Genomic DNA, 18,896 nt, shown 5'->3' with positions numbered 1-18,896 from the left:
TTCCATTTGTCATCAATGATGCTAGACTGTCAAGGTAACACAGACAAAGGCAACTTAAGGCATGCACTTTCATTATATGTCTCAGAGACAAAAGCTTTGGCAGTTTGATGACAAACAGGAAGAATTAGAACATTCTCTGGTGTCATTGTATGTAAAACACAGTGCATGTACCTCCCTTCTGGGATGGCTTCTTCATCACTACAAAACTTAGACTACTGTGGCAATAATTGTAGCATACCTCAAATTGGACAGGATCCATAAATGCACCTTCTAATCAACTTCTCTTTAACTGGCCTCTGCCATGTGGCTTTTGCCATAAAGCCAGTCAATAAATTTCCTTGTCACACAAAAAAGCAGATCCAGGGCACTCAAAGAGAGGAACCGTAAGCAAGGCAAACTGAATAATCCTTCACAACTCTACAGGGAAGCATGGACTCATCTCAGCTGTGTTTTTATAAATCATATAATGGTCAAACAATCAATCAATGAGAAGTTCAATCCCCTGAGCCCAAAGCTGCATCATTTCTTTCTTAACTGCTTTAAACTCATGCCCTTCCAGCCCAGTTTAAGTTGAGATTTGGCCAAACGCCTCAGTGTGTAACTGTTTTGTTGAATTGGGAATTTAGCCATGGGATAATGAGAAGAAGGTTTTTTGTGTAGGACTCTTGTAAACATAAAGCCTGGCCTCATGTAAGGCTATTTACTTCAATAAAGACATGGAAGACTATCAACAGCTTTCAGAGTCAACCAGGAGGCTCCTCTGAGCGGTTTCAAGTTATGTTTACAGAGCAGGCTCTTGGAAAACCATTATGAAACACTTGTCAAAGGGTAATTCAAGCATCCAAGCCCAGTCACATTAATACCCAAAACAAAGCTTTCAAGTCATATCAGCATTTGCTATTTGTAAAACCAGAAGGCAACCCCATGCCACCCCCTCCTTATACTTTTATAACTTGGATTTCCTCCTCCTCCACTCCCAGCTGTTGTTGACTCACTGTCAGAGTTTTTCTTCCAATTTTCTCTAATTGCTTTACGTGGAGGCTCTATAGATCTGTTGAGGATGTGCAAGTGGGGGAATTTCTTGACAGCTCTGAGGTTCCAGGTTTCTGCCTGCTGGCAAGCAGGCATGGACAAGTCAGATGGATAGAGGTGAGGGGCCAAATCTCAATTTATTTTTACTGAACACCATCTTTCCTGTGCCAGAAATACCACCACCACCCTTTACCCAGCATGAAAAAAGCATTTGAAATGACCACAAGAAATTGTCCCAGTTCCTGCCTCCCCCAGGCACTAAGACGAACAGAGAAACAAACAAAGCAAAGCAAAGTCTAACAGAAGAAAGGGCAGGCTAAACACAGATATTACCCACAGCAACACAGATGTTTGATCCTGTGAATGACTGAACCCAGATCCTGCAGCCCAGCCTGCTGGTTAGTCTCCTTTTTCAAGCAGTTTTTGGAGTACTGTAGTTGTCTTCCTGAGGAACTGTGCTGCCATCCCACCCACCTCTCACAATGAACATTTTTTCTTCCTTAGGTGTTGTGCACTCTCCTTGGGTAGCACAGCCCTGAGCACAGCCACAGTGGCACTCACTCACTGTGTCCTTAATATTGATAGCTTGAAGGCTACTAAATGTTTATCCTGGCTCATGGCAATGGACAGGGATCTTTAGAAGTCTCATTAGTGGTTGATGAAATAGATATTCTGTTTGTCATGAATCATCTGACATTGTTCATCCAACCAGCCTCCTGCCTGATGCCAAATGCCAAGGTTTCCCCAAGCCAAGCTTCCAGGCATGAAGGTGACAGCACTTCAAATCTTACTATCCCTCAAGTCTTTGGACTGACTTTGTAGTGTGGATGCAGTCCAAGCTGGGCCTAGCAGAAAGCACCAAGCACTTGCTTCTCTTTGTATCACACAAAGTTCTTTCATTAACAGTTCCTGCCGTGTAATGTCATTTTGCCATTCAGGGTAAGAGTTGTGTGTGAAAACATATTAGTCATTTGATTTGCAGTGCTCTCAGCAGACAAGAAAGTGATTTGATAAAACTGAACGTCTGTGTTGGTTCAAAAAGCAATTTGATGTGCACCTAGGCTTTTGCTAGACATTTATTCTCTAGCCACGTAAGCCCCATTGCAGCCAGTGTAAGAAAAAAAAGAAAAAGATGAGTGGATACAATAAGGCAACTGTAAATGGGGTGTGCAAACACAGAAAACACTTTCATATTCTAGCTTGAAGGATTTTTATAAGCAGAAATAATGAGGCCTGACTGAGTTAATACAAAGGAAACACTAAGCCAGTTTGACTAGATTACAGACGGTCCTGTTAGAGAAAAATGTACTTACATCACATGGGATATTTTTCCCCCTCCTCATGACACCAAGATTTGTTGCAACACCCAATAAATATTTTTTTTTTTTTACTGTGACTTTAAAGGCTGGAGAGTTTGTATTTTTCTGACAGCACAGGGTCACAGGAATTGTTTGGACTTGTCCCAGTGTAAGCTTATTTTAGGATGTTCTAGCAACAAGGAAATCAACTGTCACTTAACTTTGGCTTTTTTTCACTTTAGAGTAGTAACAAAGAGTTTTTTCTGTGTGTTGTGTTGTTTGCACCCCTCCCCACCTCTGTGCTATCAGTAACCTGCACACACAAGGCTTCCTCTGCAGGACTTGTCCCTCAGGCCAGCAGCACTGCACTGCCAGTCACCACCCTGTCCTGCAGCGTGCAAGTAACTAGACAAAAGCAGGGAAAGCAAAGAGCCTTGTCTATAGACACTCTCTCAGATGACTGCAGTGCTCCTGAGGGTTCCTCTTTGCTCCAAACAAGAACATAGCTCTGCTGCCCCTCCTGCAAGCAGGCATGGCAGCTGCACTTTGCTGCCTCCAACACTCAATACTCAGTACCTTCATTACTGCCAACGTATTGGGTGAGCAGCTCAATCCTCTGGCTGCCTAATTCACCTCTTTTAATCCAAACACTTCAATACTCACTTTACTTAATACAGACCCCTCTAAATATCTCCTGGTCTGCAAGCCATTTCCAGGGAGCAACACAGCTGAAATACAGTGCTGGTAGAACTGGGGCTGTCATCTAGCTTTGACATCAAAAGGCTTTTGCAACTCAAATCTGACTGTTCCAGCACCAAGACCACAAGGCAAGACAGATGACTCTACTTGAACAAGCAAGAACAAGCCAAATAACTGTGCACATGGCTGCCTGGGACCAACCATCTCTGGGTTTCTGCTAAATCCAGAGCACGACTCCCTAGTGAAGAGCCACTGGCAGTGCAGGATGTTCCTCAGCTTTTCCTGCACCCAGTCCCCAGAAAACAACAGCAAATGAACATTGCATGACTACTATGGAAGTGTGGGTTCCTGTTGTTTGGGTAAGAGAAGTTTTACAGACAACAATTAAAAAGAGAGCATGAAAATAGAATTATTAAAAAATAAACCAAACAGGAGCTCAAGACTAAGGAAGAAATAGCTGTGAGCACCATGCACCTCTAGCTGAAAGAGAGGAGTAAATACCCACTAGAAACAGCACAGTCCTCCTGGAGAAAGCCAGAGCACTCTGGAAGCTCATCACACCCTTCTCCCCTAACACACAATTTCCTGTATAACATTTTAAAACTGTATTAATGAGGTTTTTCTGTACTATTTTGGATTATGAATGTACAGTATTGTAGCAAAGCCAACAGGTAAGCTCAGACAACAGAACAATTGTCATTGCCATTCTTGTCTGCAATTTTTCTGGTGTGGAGACTGGAGAGAGGGGCAGGGTTTGTTCCCCTGACAGAGGGCTTGCAGCACACTGACCAGCTCAGGCTCTCCAGGATACAAGGGATTTCCAGATTTTCACCTTTGTATCCTTTTCCTTTCCTGATGTCTTCCACAACTCACTTGGACATACACCACAGGGTTTGGCAGTTTTCAATCTCAGTCCAAGAAGAGATCTCTGTTCTTATCTGCAAACAATGCAGGCATTTTCATGAATGTCAGATATTCGTCAGTTTGTTATTGGTATCCTAGCTCTGGGGCTTCTATGAAGTTTTAAAATCACATTTCAGCCCTGAAAAAAAAGAAGAATGGTAACCCCTGAAATTATCTAACAACTTCTCCCAGTCTGATATTATGAGCTTTAAAGGAAGGGCAATTCTGGAGCAATGTGGTTAGAAATGAAATTGTGAAAACAGATAACCTGGAATTTAATCCACAGTGAATCTCTAATTGTCTCACTATAATTATCATTACAACACATTTAAAAAAATCTTGTTCCCCCAATCCACTTCATAGAGCACAAACCTGAAAATCCCACCTATAACAGAAAAATCATAGAATCATAAAGCAGTTTGGGCTGGAAGGGAGCTTAAAAGGCTTTCTACTTCTTCCTGGCAACAGTCTTAATCTTGATCCTAAATGGTTTCTGAATTTTCACATGCAATATGTCAAAACATTAGGAACCTAGGGATTTTTACCAACTGAAATTTAGGTTGAAGCCTTGATAGAAACAACAGTCTTGCATTAAAAGTACAGAAAATTCTCAGAAAAGTTTGAAAGTACAATTTTTCAAACTTGTATATAGGAAGACTTGAAGTGACAACCCTTTAATTTTCCTTGTCAGAATGAAAGGTGCAATTTCTGATCAAAAGAATTCAGCATCTCCAATTTGAAGACTTTCAGAAAGTGTTTTCTCTCAGTTCATTTCTGCCTCTGTGGACCAAGGGAGAGGCTAATTTTTAAATGCTTAAACTTTCCAGGGATGGAAGATATTTCTGGACCAGCTCTACTGAATATGTTACATGCCACTTGATCTTTGTGCCAAAAAAAAGCTTTCAAATCACCTTTCAGATACACAGAAAAAAGCCAGCCTAATTATGCTCTTTGGTCATGGAGTTTAACATCACACAGAGCTGCCACCAAACTGCGAGGGTTTACATCAGAAATGACAGATGGCAAGATGGTTGCCGCCCCTATCAACCCTGTCCTGTCACTGGTTCTTGAGTCTGAACGTGCCTGACGCAAGGACAGCCCCGGTTTATAGCTGCTAAAGCTGAAAGGATGTATTTTTCATGTCAACAGAGTGGAACAGTTGGTAATTTTTCCAGAGGAGAGATTGCAGGAGGCTGCCAGGCAGCCATCAATTCTGACACACTGTTCAGAGAGTCCCTGTTGCTGCACACCAAATGTCTGATCCACAGCTCAGGAAAGAGCTGGACGGTGAGCGAGCAGCTGACATGCATAGAACAAGCTGGCATTCCCACAGCACGGCCATTTTTCTGAGTCCTTTAAAGATCAAAAAATATGCCTAGCCATTGGCTGAAAATGCTGAGGCTCAGCCAGAATTAAGTCTCACATATACACAGATGTGAGGTAAGCATTCATGTGCACACAATGAATAACAAATGCTATGGATACTTCAATTAGTCTGAAACATTTGATACATTTAGGTTTGGAGACTGAAGGGCAATCTCATGAAAAAGGAGCACAGTAATTTTCTGCCCTTTTCCCCCTTTGCAGGTGGGGAAACAGTGAAGGAGGTTTCTCATAAAAGGGCAAAAGCAGGCAGGGAGACTCAGAGAAGTCTATAGGTTTGGAGAGGGACTACTAAATGTTAAATCAAAGCCACAGCACCATGTCTGAAGTGAAGGCTTATTTCACCCTGTTGATGAAGTGCTCTGGTACACTCCAACACTTGGCGAGCAGGTTGCAGCTAAAGGAGAAGGCAGCCTGCCTAAACAGCAATTGTCCCTTTCCTGACTATCCTGTTCCCTCATGAAGGCAGTACTGCCCTTAATAGGTCACTGGATCCCTCTCCCAGGGAGAAAAAACATCCCTCAGGAAGCAATGTCTTGGCTCTTTGTCGTTTGGGCATGTGTACAGATAACTCTCCTGCTCCTACCATCAGAAAGTCTCCACGAGGCTGATCCCTGCTGTTCTGAGCCATCTGGATATATCAGCTCCAAAGTACTGCAACAGAAAAGCAGTCCATAATGTACTAGAAGAAAATATTCAGCGTTAGCTGGGCACCAGAGATGGGGTGGATTAAGTATTCCTCAACAGCTGTCCTGCGCCATTTGTACCGTGCCCGTAGGATGTGTGGGTATTTAACAGACACGGCTCTCACTCGAAACAAGACCTCATTGACCAGCGTTTTACCGTTGATTAAAAACCCAAATCCATATAAACCCACGTAGTTCCCTGCTGTGAGAAAAGCATCAGGTTGAATAGGTCACTTGCTACACTTTATAGGTCTTGTAGCAAAACCAGACTGCAGGGCTCCCACAGCCTTGGCTCAAGCCCTGCCACTGGCAAGGCAGTCTCTGCAATACCAGGAAGGATAAACTTGCAGCAGCTCTTATTTGTCATTCTTCACTTAAGGAAATGACCCACCACCTAAAAGCAAGCTAAGATAGCTTCCCTTGCGTTAAATAAATTGCGTAAATTATGTAAATTGCACGCCCATCTTTGAGGAATTCACATCTCCTAACCAAGAAAGAAGGGGGAAGCAGTTCCTGCAGGAACTTAGCTCTTACTCTGTTACATGTCTGAGGCAATTCCTCACCTCTCAGAGAGAAGCATGAACACACCCCAGGCCAACACCCTTTGTGCTAGAATTCCATCCAACAAAAGAGAATGATGAGATTACGCTAATGCAAATGCATCAGTCGGAAAAAGGGTCATCTGCTGACTCGCCTACCATTTTCCTCACAGCATTTCTGTCATCCTGATTTGCTGCTCTTGTGTCTACAGAAGCAAAGGGTAATTCTATTGTGCAATTACCTCCTTCCCCTGTAATTAATTTGTTGCTTGAAGGAACAAAGCTAAATGACTTTAAATTTTATTTTGAAATAAACTGTGCTGTGCAACTTCTTTTGCAGAAATGAGAAAAGAGCTGATTTTCTTCTGGATTGTATTGTTCTTCCTTAGGATTGTGTGCTTGGTAAATTGTATTAGCACAGCATGAAGCTGGCACAAGATATGTGATGCAGTCTCAACTGTAAAATCAAAACTGTTTGGCTAGAAGAATAAAGGATGTTTCCTCCTCCCCCTCTATCCACAATATTCAGGGAAGAGGAAAGCCATGGCTTGGCTATGTTTCTTAAATTGTCATTAAAATATATAGATACATCCTGCAGCAAATTCCTTTTGGCTGATGCTGAATGCCTGACTAATTCTGTAGGCTGAGATAAGAAACAACAAACCTACAAAATTTTCATTAAGTCAGCTTTAACATGACATATATTATACTTTCTTTTCCTGGACCAGAAACAGCTCACAGACATCAGTTTAAAGAGTTTTCCTCAAACCACTGCAAAGAGTTCTGCCAACTGTATCGACTGAAAGGCCAATAAAAAATCCAAGATCATTGATTCGGGATATAGGCTCCATATATTCCCTGTCGAAAGGAACAATTTCAACACTTTCTAAGGGGGAGGACCTCTTTAGGTGTGCCTCACTGAATAAATTTGGCCAAGATACTCAATCCACTCAAAAGGCATGTTGCCATGAAGCACCTCTTTTGCTGCTCCCATAAGGCATGTCTGGATTTCAGAAAAGTTCAGAAACCCCAAAGAAAAAGATTTCCTTTTAAATAGCCCAAATTTTCTTTTGGATCAATTTGATGTTGGATAAGAATATTTCCTGTTAAAGCTTTCAATGGACAAGAGGATTTGATATGATGAAATGTCAAGCAAAAAGCATTAAAGGAGCTTTATATAATTTTTAGTGGAGTTGTCTTTGAAATCCTCTACTCCATGTTTAACTCCAGCTTTGAAACTTACTTAATGCTGATTATTTCACACGGCAGGGCTTCATTCATGTTGAAGATCATAAAATTGTAGTTATTTTAAAGGGATTCTCTACCTTGTCTTTCTTACCCTAGCAATAAGTAAACTCTAGAAAAGTATTAGCTGAAGTTACCTATGGCACTGAACCTCAAATTCACTGAACCTCAAGTTCACCTGAAATAAGCTCATGCTAAAAAAACCCTGCAATTTTTGGATTTGGATGAAGACCTTTGATACCCTTCTTTCTATATCTTAAACACCCATGGATCATTAAACAGAGTAGGGCAGAAGACTCCTGAATTTGACGGGAAGAAGTGAGGACGTGGCTTCACTGCAGGCAGCACCCATAAAGAAGCTTCCCCACTTTGGGTGAGGGAACAAAGGTGAGTCAATCAAAGGTGCCCCACGAGCAGCTTCCCTCCCACAGATGAGCACACACATGGACCCAGTGGTGCTTCTTGTTAAGAGACACCAACCTGTGAGGGGTTTTTCATAGGAAGACTCCAAGAAGTCCCACAGTTTTGACACCAGCGATGGGGATATTAGGAAAAAAGTACGGACAGAAAAAGTGGATGAAATACGAACACAGTCGCCAGGGTGAGCAAGACATTTCAATAGCTACAATGCAGGGCCAGTGAGGTGAAGAATACTTCTTAACCACCACAGGTGTAAAAAGTTGCAAGAGTTTTAATTCTACTCAAAGATAAGCAATGTAAATAGGAAAAATAATTAAGGTATGTGTAGTCATAGAATTACTACTTCTGCTACATGATAGCCCATGGTGATAAAGTGAGCTTTAAAAAAGAAAGGAAAGCAGCCAATGTGATACAGTCAGTGGATGTGTGATATCTAAGTCATAAAAAGCCTTCAGAACTAATGAATTTCCAGGAAAACAGTTAAAGAGTACACTGAAGTGCACTAGAATTTCCTAGGTGTCACATCCTCTTTTTTTTCCCTTTTTTTTTCCCTAGCATTCTTCAAGTAAAAAAAAAAAAAAAAAGCCTCACTTATTTTGACAGTCTTGCCCTTATTTTTAAATCTCAGCTTATTCACTAGAGAGGAACAATTAACCTTCCAGCACAAGTTCCAATTCATGTACTTAACAAACTGCATTGAATGAGTGATGTGCAGTCTGAAATTAGACCAAACAAATTTTTAAGCTCTTGAGCAGACTAATGAAGGTAATTATTAGGACAGAAAGGAATTTTCTGAGGGAGCCTGCTGAACTGAAGGCACCAGTCTAGCCTCCTCATTATGTGCCACAGCATGGCACAATAAGCTGGCATCCCCTGAAGTAGAGAACTTCAGCCCAAAACACTTCAAAAAGATGCAGCTTTTCTGAAGAACTGCTTTCAGACTATGTGCCTTTCTTTTAACCTGCAAAGCCATAAGGTCAAAGAGTAACTGAGCAAATGGGATGAGACATCTGACAAAACCCTCAATCCCAAGGCAGTTTAGCAGTTTACTATAACTTACTTGGCAGGAAATACAGGGAGCTTAGCCACTATCTGGAGTGCAGGTTAGAGTCCCATCAGCACAGCCAGCCAGGGCATTTCCAGAAAAACACTGTGGTACTTGAAAATAGCCACTTGTACTGCAGGGACCGCCAGCAGTGAAGGCGTTTTTGTCCTTCAGGAAATCCCTTCACGGTGCTGATGTGCATATCTTTTAGGAAAGCTCAGGCTGATTTTTTTGGGTTTTTTTGTCTTGTCTTAGAGTAGCTCTTTCCCAACCGTGTTATGCCACAATCAGGGTGGGTTTGAAAAAAAAAAATCCATATCTGTTTATTTGCAAAACTTTTACAAAAGATTAGCAGCAGTTGCATACAAAACCCAGAGGAATTTTGTGTCAGAAGGAGATCTAATAAAATACACATTAAATTTTGAATTCAGGCAAGTGCATTTTTCATCTTCCCCAAGAGGGGAAACAAAGCTGCTGTGGCAGCAGAATGTGTTGGTGTTCCATGTCAGAGCTATATGCAGAGAGACTAATGCTATCTTTGCAGAAGCTTCATTAGGAAACTGCCCAGAACACAGAAAAATAGAGCTTATGTGGGGCTGCACACACAAACATAAAAATTAAAATTGCAAAAAGCCTGAAGAAAATCGGCTGCATTTCAATTTTAAGTAGAAAAATAAATTCCACAGACTAGACAATTATTCTCACAGGCTGAAGGCTGGAAAATTTTCGGTGTTTTCATGCAATATTTTCTAAATTTTGTTTATTGTTCTGAAAGATGACAGAAAGAAAACAAAGAAAACAAAGGGAAGGGAAGGGAAGGGAAGGGAAGGGAAGGGAAGGGAAGGGAAGGGAAGGGAAGGGAAGGGAAGGGAAGGGAAGGGAAGGGAAGGGAAGGGAAGGAGGGGGGAAGGGGGGAAGGGGGAAGGAAGGAAGGAAGGAAGGAAGGAAGGAAGGAAGGAAGGAAGGAAGGAAGGAAGGAAGGAAGGAAGAGAAAGAGAGAAAGAAAGAAAGAAAAGGAAAGAAGGAAAGAGAAAGAGAGAAAGAAAGAAAGAAAAGGAAAGAAGGAAAGAGAAAGAAAGAAAGAAAGAAAGAAAGAAAGAAAGAAAGAAAGAAAGAAAGAAAGAAAGAAAGAAAGAAGAAAGAGAGAAAGAAATGCTTCAGTGTATGTTTGATATTGTTATTAATGATGAAGAAACTGAAGAAAATACTACATTAGTGCATTCTGATGGACTCTGTGGGCATGGTTAGGGTGCCCATTTGGTTAAAAGACTGAATCCTGGCCTAATTCAATTACTCTCTCTTGCTAGAGAGGGTATGCGAAATTGTGCAACAGACTTATCTCCATACTCATAGCTAGGCGAGAAAACATTACCTAAAGTATGCTCTACCTGAAAATATGTATTGATAAAAGCTTAAAAGTCTAGAGCAAGGACTAAAAAATGTTGAACCAAAGAGATCTTCACATGAGTTACTGAAACTCTAGATCAGTTACATCAGCTAGATAATCCAGGTCAGCTGGACTTAGGATACAACAGCCAGGTGTGAATTATATGCAGCTTCTTTAATGTCAGTGCAGAATTTGCTGTAATAAAACAAAGTAGAAAGTTTTTGAGGGCACTAGAAGGTTTTGAGATTCTAATGAACTTTTTTTTTTTTTTTTTACAAATCAAAATAATATGATGTATCTTTTCCTTAAATTTAAGCTCCCCCAGAAAGTTGTTTAGAAACTCTCCTTTCAGAGGGAAGTACTGAGCATCTCAATGCCAGGTACCTCCTCTGCTCTGAGCTTTAGATATTTTTTATAAATCTTCAGATCAAGTTCCTTGAAAGAGATGTGACAGATAAACAGAACAGGTTAAAAAATAGGAAAATATAAAGAAAAAAAATGAAAATATATTTCCCAAATTTTTGAAAGTTGTTTAACAATCTCACTCACTCTCTTAATATTGGACACTAAGTTACATTTTCATGGCTCTCAAATTACACACATTAACTAAATTCTGAACTTCATCTTCACTTCAGTTAGACTAATTTTGTGCTGATGCTTCTAAGTCACTCTATGCTTCTGGGAATCTGACTCCTTGTTTGCAGGGTACAATGCCCTTCCCTCTCCATCTCCATCAGTTCCCACACTGATCCCAGGAGGAGAAATCAAACAGCAGCAGGCTCACCTGGGCACACGTGTGCAGGCAGAGAGACCCTCTCAGCACAGTCAGACAGCAGGACACAGAGCTGAGTGCCTGAGCAGTTTGCTACAGCCAAATTGGGATGCACTTTGGCTTTGGGCACTTGGCTGCTGCAGCCACCTAAAGCTTCACCCTGGGAGGCCAGCGGTGCATCAGCTCTTCCTCCCAGCTTGTGCTGCCCTGCTACACTGACTGCACATTTCCCATTCTGGGTGGGAATTTAGTACTGTGGGAATACAAATATAAACTGGGGATGACAGGATTAATATCACATGCCACACAGTCCCACACTTGCAGACACTATTTGCAGTTAAGAGGGTATTTTGCTGACCACTGGTGGGACAAGCCAGGATGGTACATGCCAGGGTTAGCAGAATAGACAGAGCTGCTGCCTGTCTCATATACACCAGAGTTCAGCTAGCCAGGAGGAACAGGGGGTGTGGAGGACTAGGTCTTGCTGGGAAGGGGAAGAAAAGAGCACGCCTGCATGCCAAGGATGGTTCAAGAGCTGAGAGAGTGGGAGAAATTAGTGTGCAACACATGCACCCAGACAGAGCAGCTAAAATTGGACAACCTACATACTTCAAAGTAACTGCTTAAGTATCACTATCAAGGTATGCCTGTGCCTAACTTTTCCAATGAATGACAAGAAAGAAACTGGTAACTCCTCTCTCCCTCCACCCAGACAAAACACTGGCACCACTGATGGGAAAATGGGAGCAGGGTAGAAGACAGATTCTAGTCTTTCATTGGGTTTGCAATGGAAATCACAACTATTGATAAATGTGTTGCCAAAAAGGCAATATATATTTACTAATTTTGGTTCATTTGTCTTCATGGAACCCATCAGAGAAAATCTCCTAGCTGGAAGTATGCCACTGCCAGAGCCAAACTCCTCCAGCTTGCCTTCAGGGGATTCCTTGCCTTTCACTATGATTGAAAGCCTGTGCTGCACCACTGAGCTGCACCTCATTAATTTAGCAGTGAGCAGACTTCACAGAGCTGCTTCCTTTCTAACACCATGAGAGTCAGAGCTTGCTGCTGCCATGAGGAATGAGCTGCTGAATGTCATGAAAACATCAACATTTAGCTGTAATGAGGAGAGACACACAGGTAAATAATTTTTGTGCCTCCCTTCCCTAATGAATCAGAAAGAGATAATGTTCAAATTTTGGTTTCAGCAGCCTGGCTTGCTCTTGCTGGTTCTAGGGGACTTCTATTAACTTTGAGAAAAATCAGGCACAAGCAAAATATTTTGTCTCAGACTTGGGTCAGTGTGAAAGGCTTCATTAGCAAAGCCCACCTCTTGCCAGAGTGTTCATGTGCTTTGCAGTAAGGCCCATATTTAAATACATCTGCAGATTTCACTCCACTGATTTTGCAGAAAGAAAGAAATGAAATTATGAAGGCATATCCTTTAAAAAGATGCTCATCTTTGGATGCTTTTCCTTTACAAATAAAAGGAAATCATGAACAGCTACTGAGAGCAAGGATAAGGCAAAGCAGTTCCCTGGTAATCCTGTTTCAAAATTCAAGTGAAAAACCATTTTTTATGAGGTTGAGTAGCTGAAAGTAGCAGATAAAAACTGTTTTTACCAATTGCTATTCAATGTGTTGTCAGAGCTTAGAGAAGTGAAGCTGGACAGCCTGTAAGGAAAAGGATTTCAGAATAAGTGATGCAAGGATTATTGCTGGCCTTGGGAGTTTAAGCTGAGCTCTTATCACACTCTTCCTGGATAAACACCCACACTTCAAATGGTGGTGCAAGCAGTTATGAGGGTGAAGTGCTGATTATCATCATCATCATCATTCACTCCTGAGATGGAGCTTGCCAGGGGTGTCAGATCAGTCTGTCAGAGCTCTGCAGCTGGCACCAAGCAGTGCGGTGCAGCTCTCAGTGCAGCACATCTGGAGGCCATGCTGCTCACCTTGTGTCCCCTTCCAAGCACACCAGAGTGCACCACGGAGAGGTTTAAAAGGCAGTTCTGGAGACAGAAAGCCTTGTTCATGCCATATCCAATGTTAGTGTCCTCTTTGTTTTCTGCTTTGACACTCGGAGCCCCCTCTGTATCTGAGAGGCTGGTGAAGTGAGATACTCTGGCACTGCACTCCTGAGGCTCAGAAGGACTTTCTTCTGAAGGAATCAACTCAGCTGTAAACAGATTATCTCCCTTGGCCTACAGACATAGCATTAGCATGTCTCACTGCATATTGCTGCCTGCCTGCTAGAGCACAACTCAAACTAGAAGGTTTGTCACAAGAAATGTTGAAGTTTTCTTGCTGTAAACATTGTCCTCATCCAATCAGAAAGATTAGAGAGGTCTTGAACACCTTCAGAATATCCACAGATTTATCTCTTCAAGCTGTGACAGCTCCTTCTTGCAATTAAGCTACCATGTATTAGTGCTGGTCACACCAGATCCTGCTGTGCAGCCAAGGACAGACAACCAAACACTGAGCCACATGCAGGCTGTGGAAAACGAACGTGCCATTTTGACTTCTACTTTGTCTGAAAGACTACAGCCACAACTCAAACCCTTCTCTTGCTGAACAGCCCAGCTGTTACCTCTGATCCTTTTATCAGACCAGTCATTCTGACATTTTTCCCATCTATTGGGAAGGAGATGGACTGTGAAGGGCACCCTGCCTTATCCAACCCACAGCAATAGCAATGCCTTCAGGTGTCTTTCCCCCAGCTGAACTGAACTGAGCCTGTTACACACAAATGGGAACTGAGGAGTAGAAACAGACACTATCCATCAAAAAAGCAGAGCCTCACATTTAAAGAGAGAGCAAAGAAACAGCCATGGGAAGACCTTAACTCATATCCTCACTTGTAGCAATTAGTGCCTTTCTAGTGCTTTGGGAGCCCATTTTTTTATATTGCTTGAGATGACTTCTGCTGTTTTATTCACTTCTCACCAATTTACTGACTAGCAAGCAGCAACTTGAGCACTTTTTGAAGAACAGCAAAAACACATTTTGCATTGCCTACTACTGCTTAAAAATAAGAAAGGAGAGGAGAGGAGAGGAGAGGAGAGGAGAGGAGAGGAGAGGAAAGGAAAGGAAAGGAAAGGAAAGGAAAGGAAAGGAAAGGAAAGGAAAGGAAAGGAAAAAGAAAAGAAAAGAGAAAAGAAAAGAAAAGAGAAAAGAAAAGAAAAGAGAAAAGAAAAGAAAAGAGAAAAGAAAAGAAAAGAAAAGAAAAGAAAAGAAAAGAAAAAAGAAAAGAAAAGAAAAGAAAAGAAAAAAGAAAAGAAAAGAAAAGAAAAGAAAAGAAAAGAAAAGAAAAGAAAAGAAAAGAAAAAAGAAAAGGACCTTTCAACAAAAGTTAGAGACAGCTCAGCCAGTGTGGGCTGCAAATCACTTTTGGACCTGCAACAAACCCAGCTGAATTACACTTATCTCTCTGCCTCACTGGCAAAATGCTGAAGAGGGAAATTGCCCTGGTCTCATTGGGGCTGTTTACTATTCAGAAGTTAGGACTAAAGGGCTCATATATAAGTTTTATCTTTCTCACTAAATTCCTAAGTGCCTTTGCTCAGCTAGCTCACTGCTTTCAGTAAATGGGCTACTTGAAACTAGCTGAAACTTAAGTCAGGATAAGGCTAAGGCATCTGCACAGAAAAGGCTTTGGGCAGACATGTTTTTTTAAAAGCTTTAAACCAGTGTGTTAAATTAATGGTTCAATCAGTTTTCAAGGTTTTTGTGATGCTTCCTCACTGGTGGAAAAGAAAAATCTTTCAGTGGGAAAGTGAGCCTTTTCTAGACTCTTTTCAAAAATGTTGCTGATAGAAGCCACAGCTCTTTGGAGTTTGCTGGAAAGCAAGTTGTGAGCTTGGCTCTTCTCACCAGAGCCCTGTTCAGCATGAAGTGAACATCACACAGAGGATCTTTCCTGCATTGCAGTTAGCCTTGCTAACTCAGGGTATGTCAGCAGTACCCCCATGCACCATGGCCAGGCCCCCAGCAAGGCACAGGTCTAATGCAGAAGGTTGAATCCCCAGCTATTTTGGTGCAGTAACAGGTACTGGGCCCCAGATCATCCCAGGTCCCCTGTTTTCATCTCCTAGTTCTTATCCTGAAGCACATTAGTTCAGCAACTCACTGTTTTTTTTTTTTTTTAAGCAGAAATCTCATGCTGTACTAATAATTTCACAGGGTCAAGACCATGACACCACTAAACCACATCCAATCTGGAAGCTGGAAGAGAGTGAGAGCCAAGTTCACAGCGGCAGAGAGAGGAACATTTGCCAAGAGACCCCACAGTTTTGAAGGGGACTGTAGGGCACAAGGAGCAGGCAGGCTGAGAGACACCACAGCTTTCCTCCTGCAGCCGCTGCACAGCCAGGGGCACAGAACTCTTTCTCCTTCCTGAAACACCACACAGCAGTCTGCCTTCTGCCATGATGTGTGCCAGCAGCTCCACAGAATCCACACAACCTATGGTACCTAAAATATAAAACATTTCACTGCTAGAAGTATATTTCTCTAAGGATGAAGACCCTTCCACACCCACCTTCCCTGGCTTCCCTCAGGTAGGGAATGTGTATTTCAGAGACACATTAAATACCTGTAATTTACTTTCTTATCAAACTCCATTGCTGTGAGCATGTGAAAAATAGGGTATAATTTAGTCAGCACATGTAACATACAGAATACCTCCCTCACTAACGTTAGGTAAAACTTACTATGCAAATCATAGTTTTATAAATTTAATTACCCATTCCTACCGTAGTACATTTCTTGCTGGAGAAAACTTCTATGATGGAGTGAAATATGTTGGAAGTAGAAAAAAACCTCTGTGCTGTCTTTTTAAAAAATAAAGAGGAAATTTGCACTGAAATAAATGCTTCATAAACATGCATTAAGAGGGATTTACTAAACAAAAAGATTTCTGAGGAAAAAGTTAAGAAATATGAACATGTCTTAATATGTGCTTATTATAATGCATAGTACACTCCCAGGGTTATAGACACTTGTAATATATAGCATTTGCAAGTATCTAGAAGAAATTACTACATCAAAAGGAATATAATTGGGCAATTATGAAACATTTTAAAAGACTGAACTTTTATGACACTGTTCCTTTGAATGCTCTTGTGCTGTTCTTGGAATGAACATTTTACAGGTCTTTTTTGACTTTCTAATGCTCTTTTATGAGGCTTCTGAAAAAATCCCTCCTCCCTTCAGGTTTTCCCATCTAATTAGAATATCATGCTCTCCCTGCATAGCCAATATTTGTTAAGAACAGATAACTACAAACACCAAATTTCTTATGGAACAGACAAGTTCAGTTTGACAGGTCACCTCTCATGATTTCAAATGGACAAATACCATTTAGAAAAAAATACACAGGAAGAGACATCAGAGGCTTCCTTCCTTCACCTAATGGGACCATGGTGCCTACGCTCCATGGGGAAGTCTGTAATAGCTTTGAAGGCTTAACTAACAGGCTACTTATTCTATATTTTCCACATCAGCTGCTTAAATATTTAATCTGTTAACACCTCTTAATGATATTGCTGACTGCTGAAGGTTTAGCTTTCTGAAGCACTTATGGCTGCCCAGCACCCTGCTGCACAAGTCCAAGTGGAATCCTATGGGAAGCCAGCAACCAAGGAGTTAAAGCTGGGGATGAGGAGAGTACACACAATAATTGTAACTAGCCCTCATTTAGGCCTGCTTAACGAGCACAGCAGATCATTTGTGACACAACCTCAAGCAAGTAAAAAACTCCAAATGAATTTGATGCATTCCTATATGGCATGGCTGAGCAGAGGGGCTTTAGCAAGTTTAAGGAGAAATATGAGAAGGCAAATTGGGTTAAACAGCTTAGATGGCAGCTGTTCTTGTCCCTGAAAAGAAAATGTGTTCAATTATTCATGTTCAGCTTAAACTAACAATGAAGCCAGCTTCAACAGAGAAATTCTTCTGCATTATTCATACCATGGAGAGGGCAGAGTCTCTGCAATGAGGTGGTTTTGCAAATGGATGAAGCCTACAAATGGTTCACAAGTTGGGCTTGTTCATAAACTCAGCAGAGAGAGAGAGACTGTGTGGTATTTAAATATAACAAAAAAAAAATTCCACTGAATACCCCTGGGAGCAAATAGATAAAGCTTACATCCTCTGGAAGCTAGAGAGGCTTAGAAACATTATTGAGGCAAATTTGAAACCATCACAGAATGGTTTAGGTTGGAAGGGGTCTTAAAGCTGATGTAGCTCTAATCCCCCTTTCATGAGCACACCTCACACTAGACCAGATAGCTCAAAATCCAGTCCAACACTTCCAGGGATGTGGCATTGACAACTTCTCTGTAAAACCTGTTCCAGTGCCTCTGCACCCTCACAGTAAACAATTTCTTCCTAACATCTAATCCAAAACAACCTTCTTTCAGTTTAAAGCCATTCCTCCTTGTCCTACCTCCTTGTCCTGCCATTCTAAAAGGTTCCTCTTCAGCTCTCTTGCAGTTCCCTTTAGGCACTGGAAGGTGCTGTAAATTCTCCCAGGAGCCTTCTCTTCTCCAGGCTAACAACTGCAATTCTCTCTGCAATAAGAGAGGTGTTTCATCCCCCTGACCATCTTCATGGTCTTTGGGCTCATTTGGGCAGGTCCACGTCCTTCTAAAGTTGGATGCAGCACTCTGGGCTGTCACCAGAGCAAAGCAGAGGGGCAGAATCCCCTCCCTCCAGCTGTCAGCTGCACTTCCTCAGATGCAGCCCAGGATCGTATCAGCAAGCATCACCAGGAGGAAGCAATGAACTTCACACCTCAGGTGTCTGGTCATTGTATCTGTTATTCTGCAGGACACACCAGAGAAAAATCTATTTAATGTAGTGCTTATTGCCTCCCAACAGGTCTTCTGTGGTCACTTAACTGAAGGGCCAGGAGTTCTCAGTTTCTTCAAAGACTCCAGCTAGCCTGCAGACCAGCTTCAGCGGACAGCTGCATATCTTTGCTATGTCTCAAGGAACTCCAACAGCTGAGCTCTTCTAGCTATCAGCAGCTGGAGAAACTGCTCAGGTCTCTGAAAATTATATAAGGGGGTAGTCAAGGTGGTGCACCAGCAAAGTAAATTCTCAGAGGTTATTTTTGTGAGTAGGAATTTTAAAGAAGTCTGGAAGCATCACATCACTTGCTCATGACAGCGGAGCAGAGCTGTCCTGCAACAATTACAGGGTCCTATTTGATGGGAGCACCACACAATCCTGAGGCCTTCATCACTCCATCACCCAGAGTGGAACCTGCACCTATCACAGCCATCCCTTCCATTCCTCTTTGAACTTGCTGTTCTTCAGAGTAACATCCTACATGGATGCACTCATTAGACCTCAAAGTTCCTGACAAAAGTTGTCTGGTTTAGCCACAGAGTGTAACAGAGAATGGGCTGGAGAAACACAGGAGGACTGTGAGAAGGCCAGATTGAGCTCTGCTCCACAGGCAAATGCTCAGAGTCCTG

Source organism: Melozone crissalis, unplaced genomic scaffold, assembly GCF_028551555.1.
Source record: "Melozone crissalis strain CALT ecotype California unplaced genomic scaffold, PUWL_Pcris_2 ptg000004l_1, whole genome shotgun sequence".
NCBI classification, from domain to species: Eukaryota; Metazoa; Chordata; class Aves; order Passeriformes; family Passerellidae; genus Melozone; species Melozone crissalis.
This window is presented reverse-complemented; position numbering follows the sequence as displayed.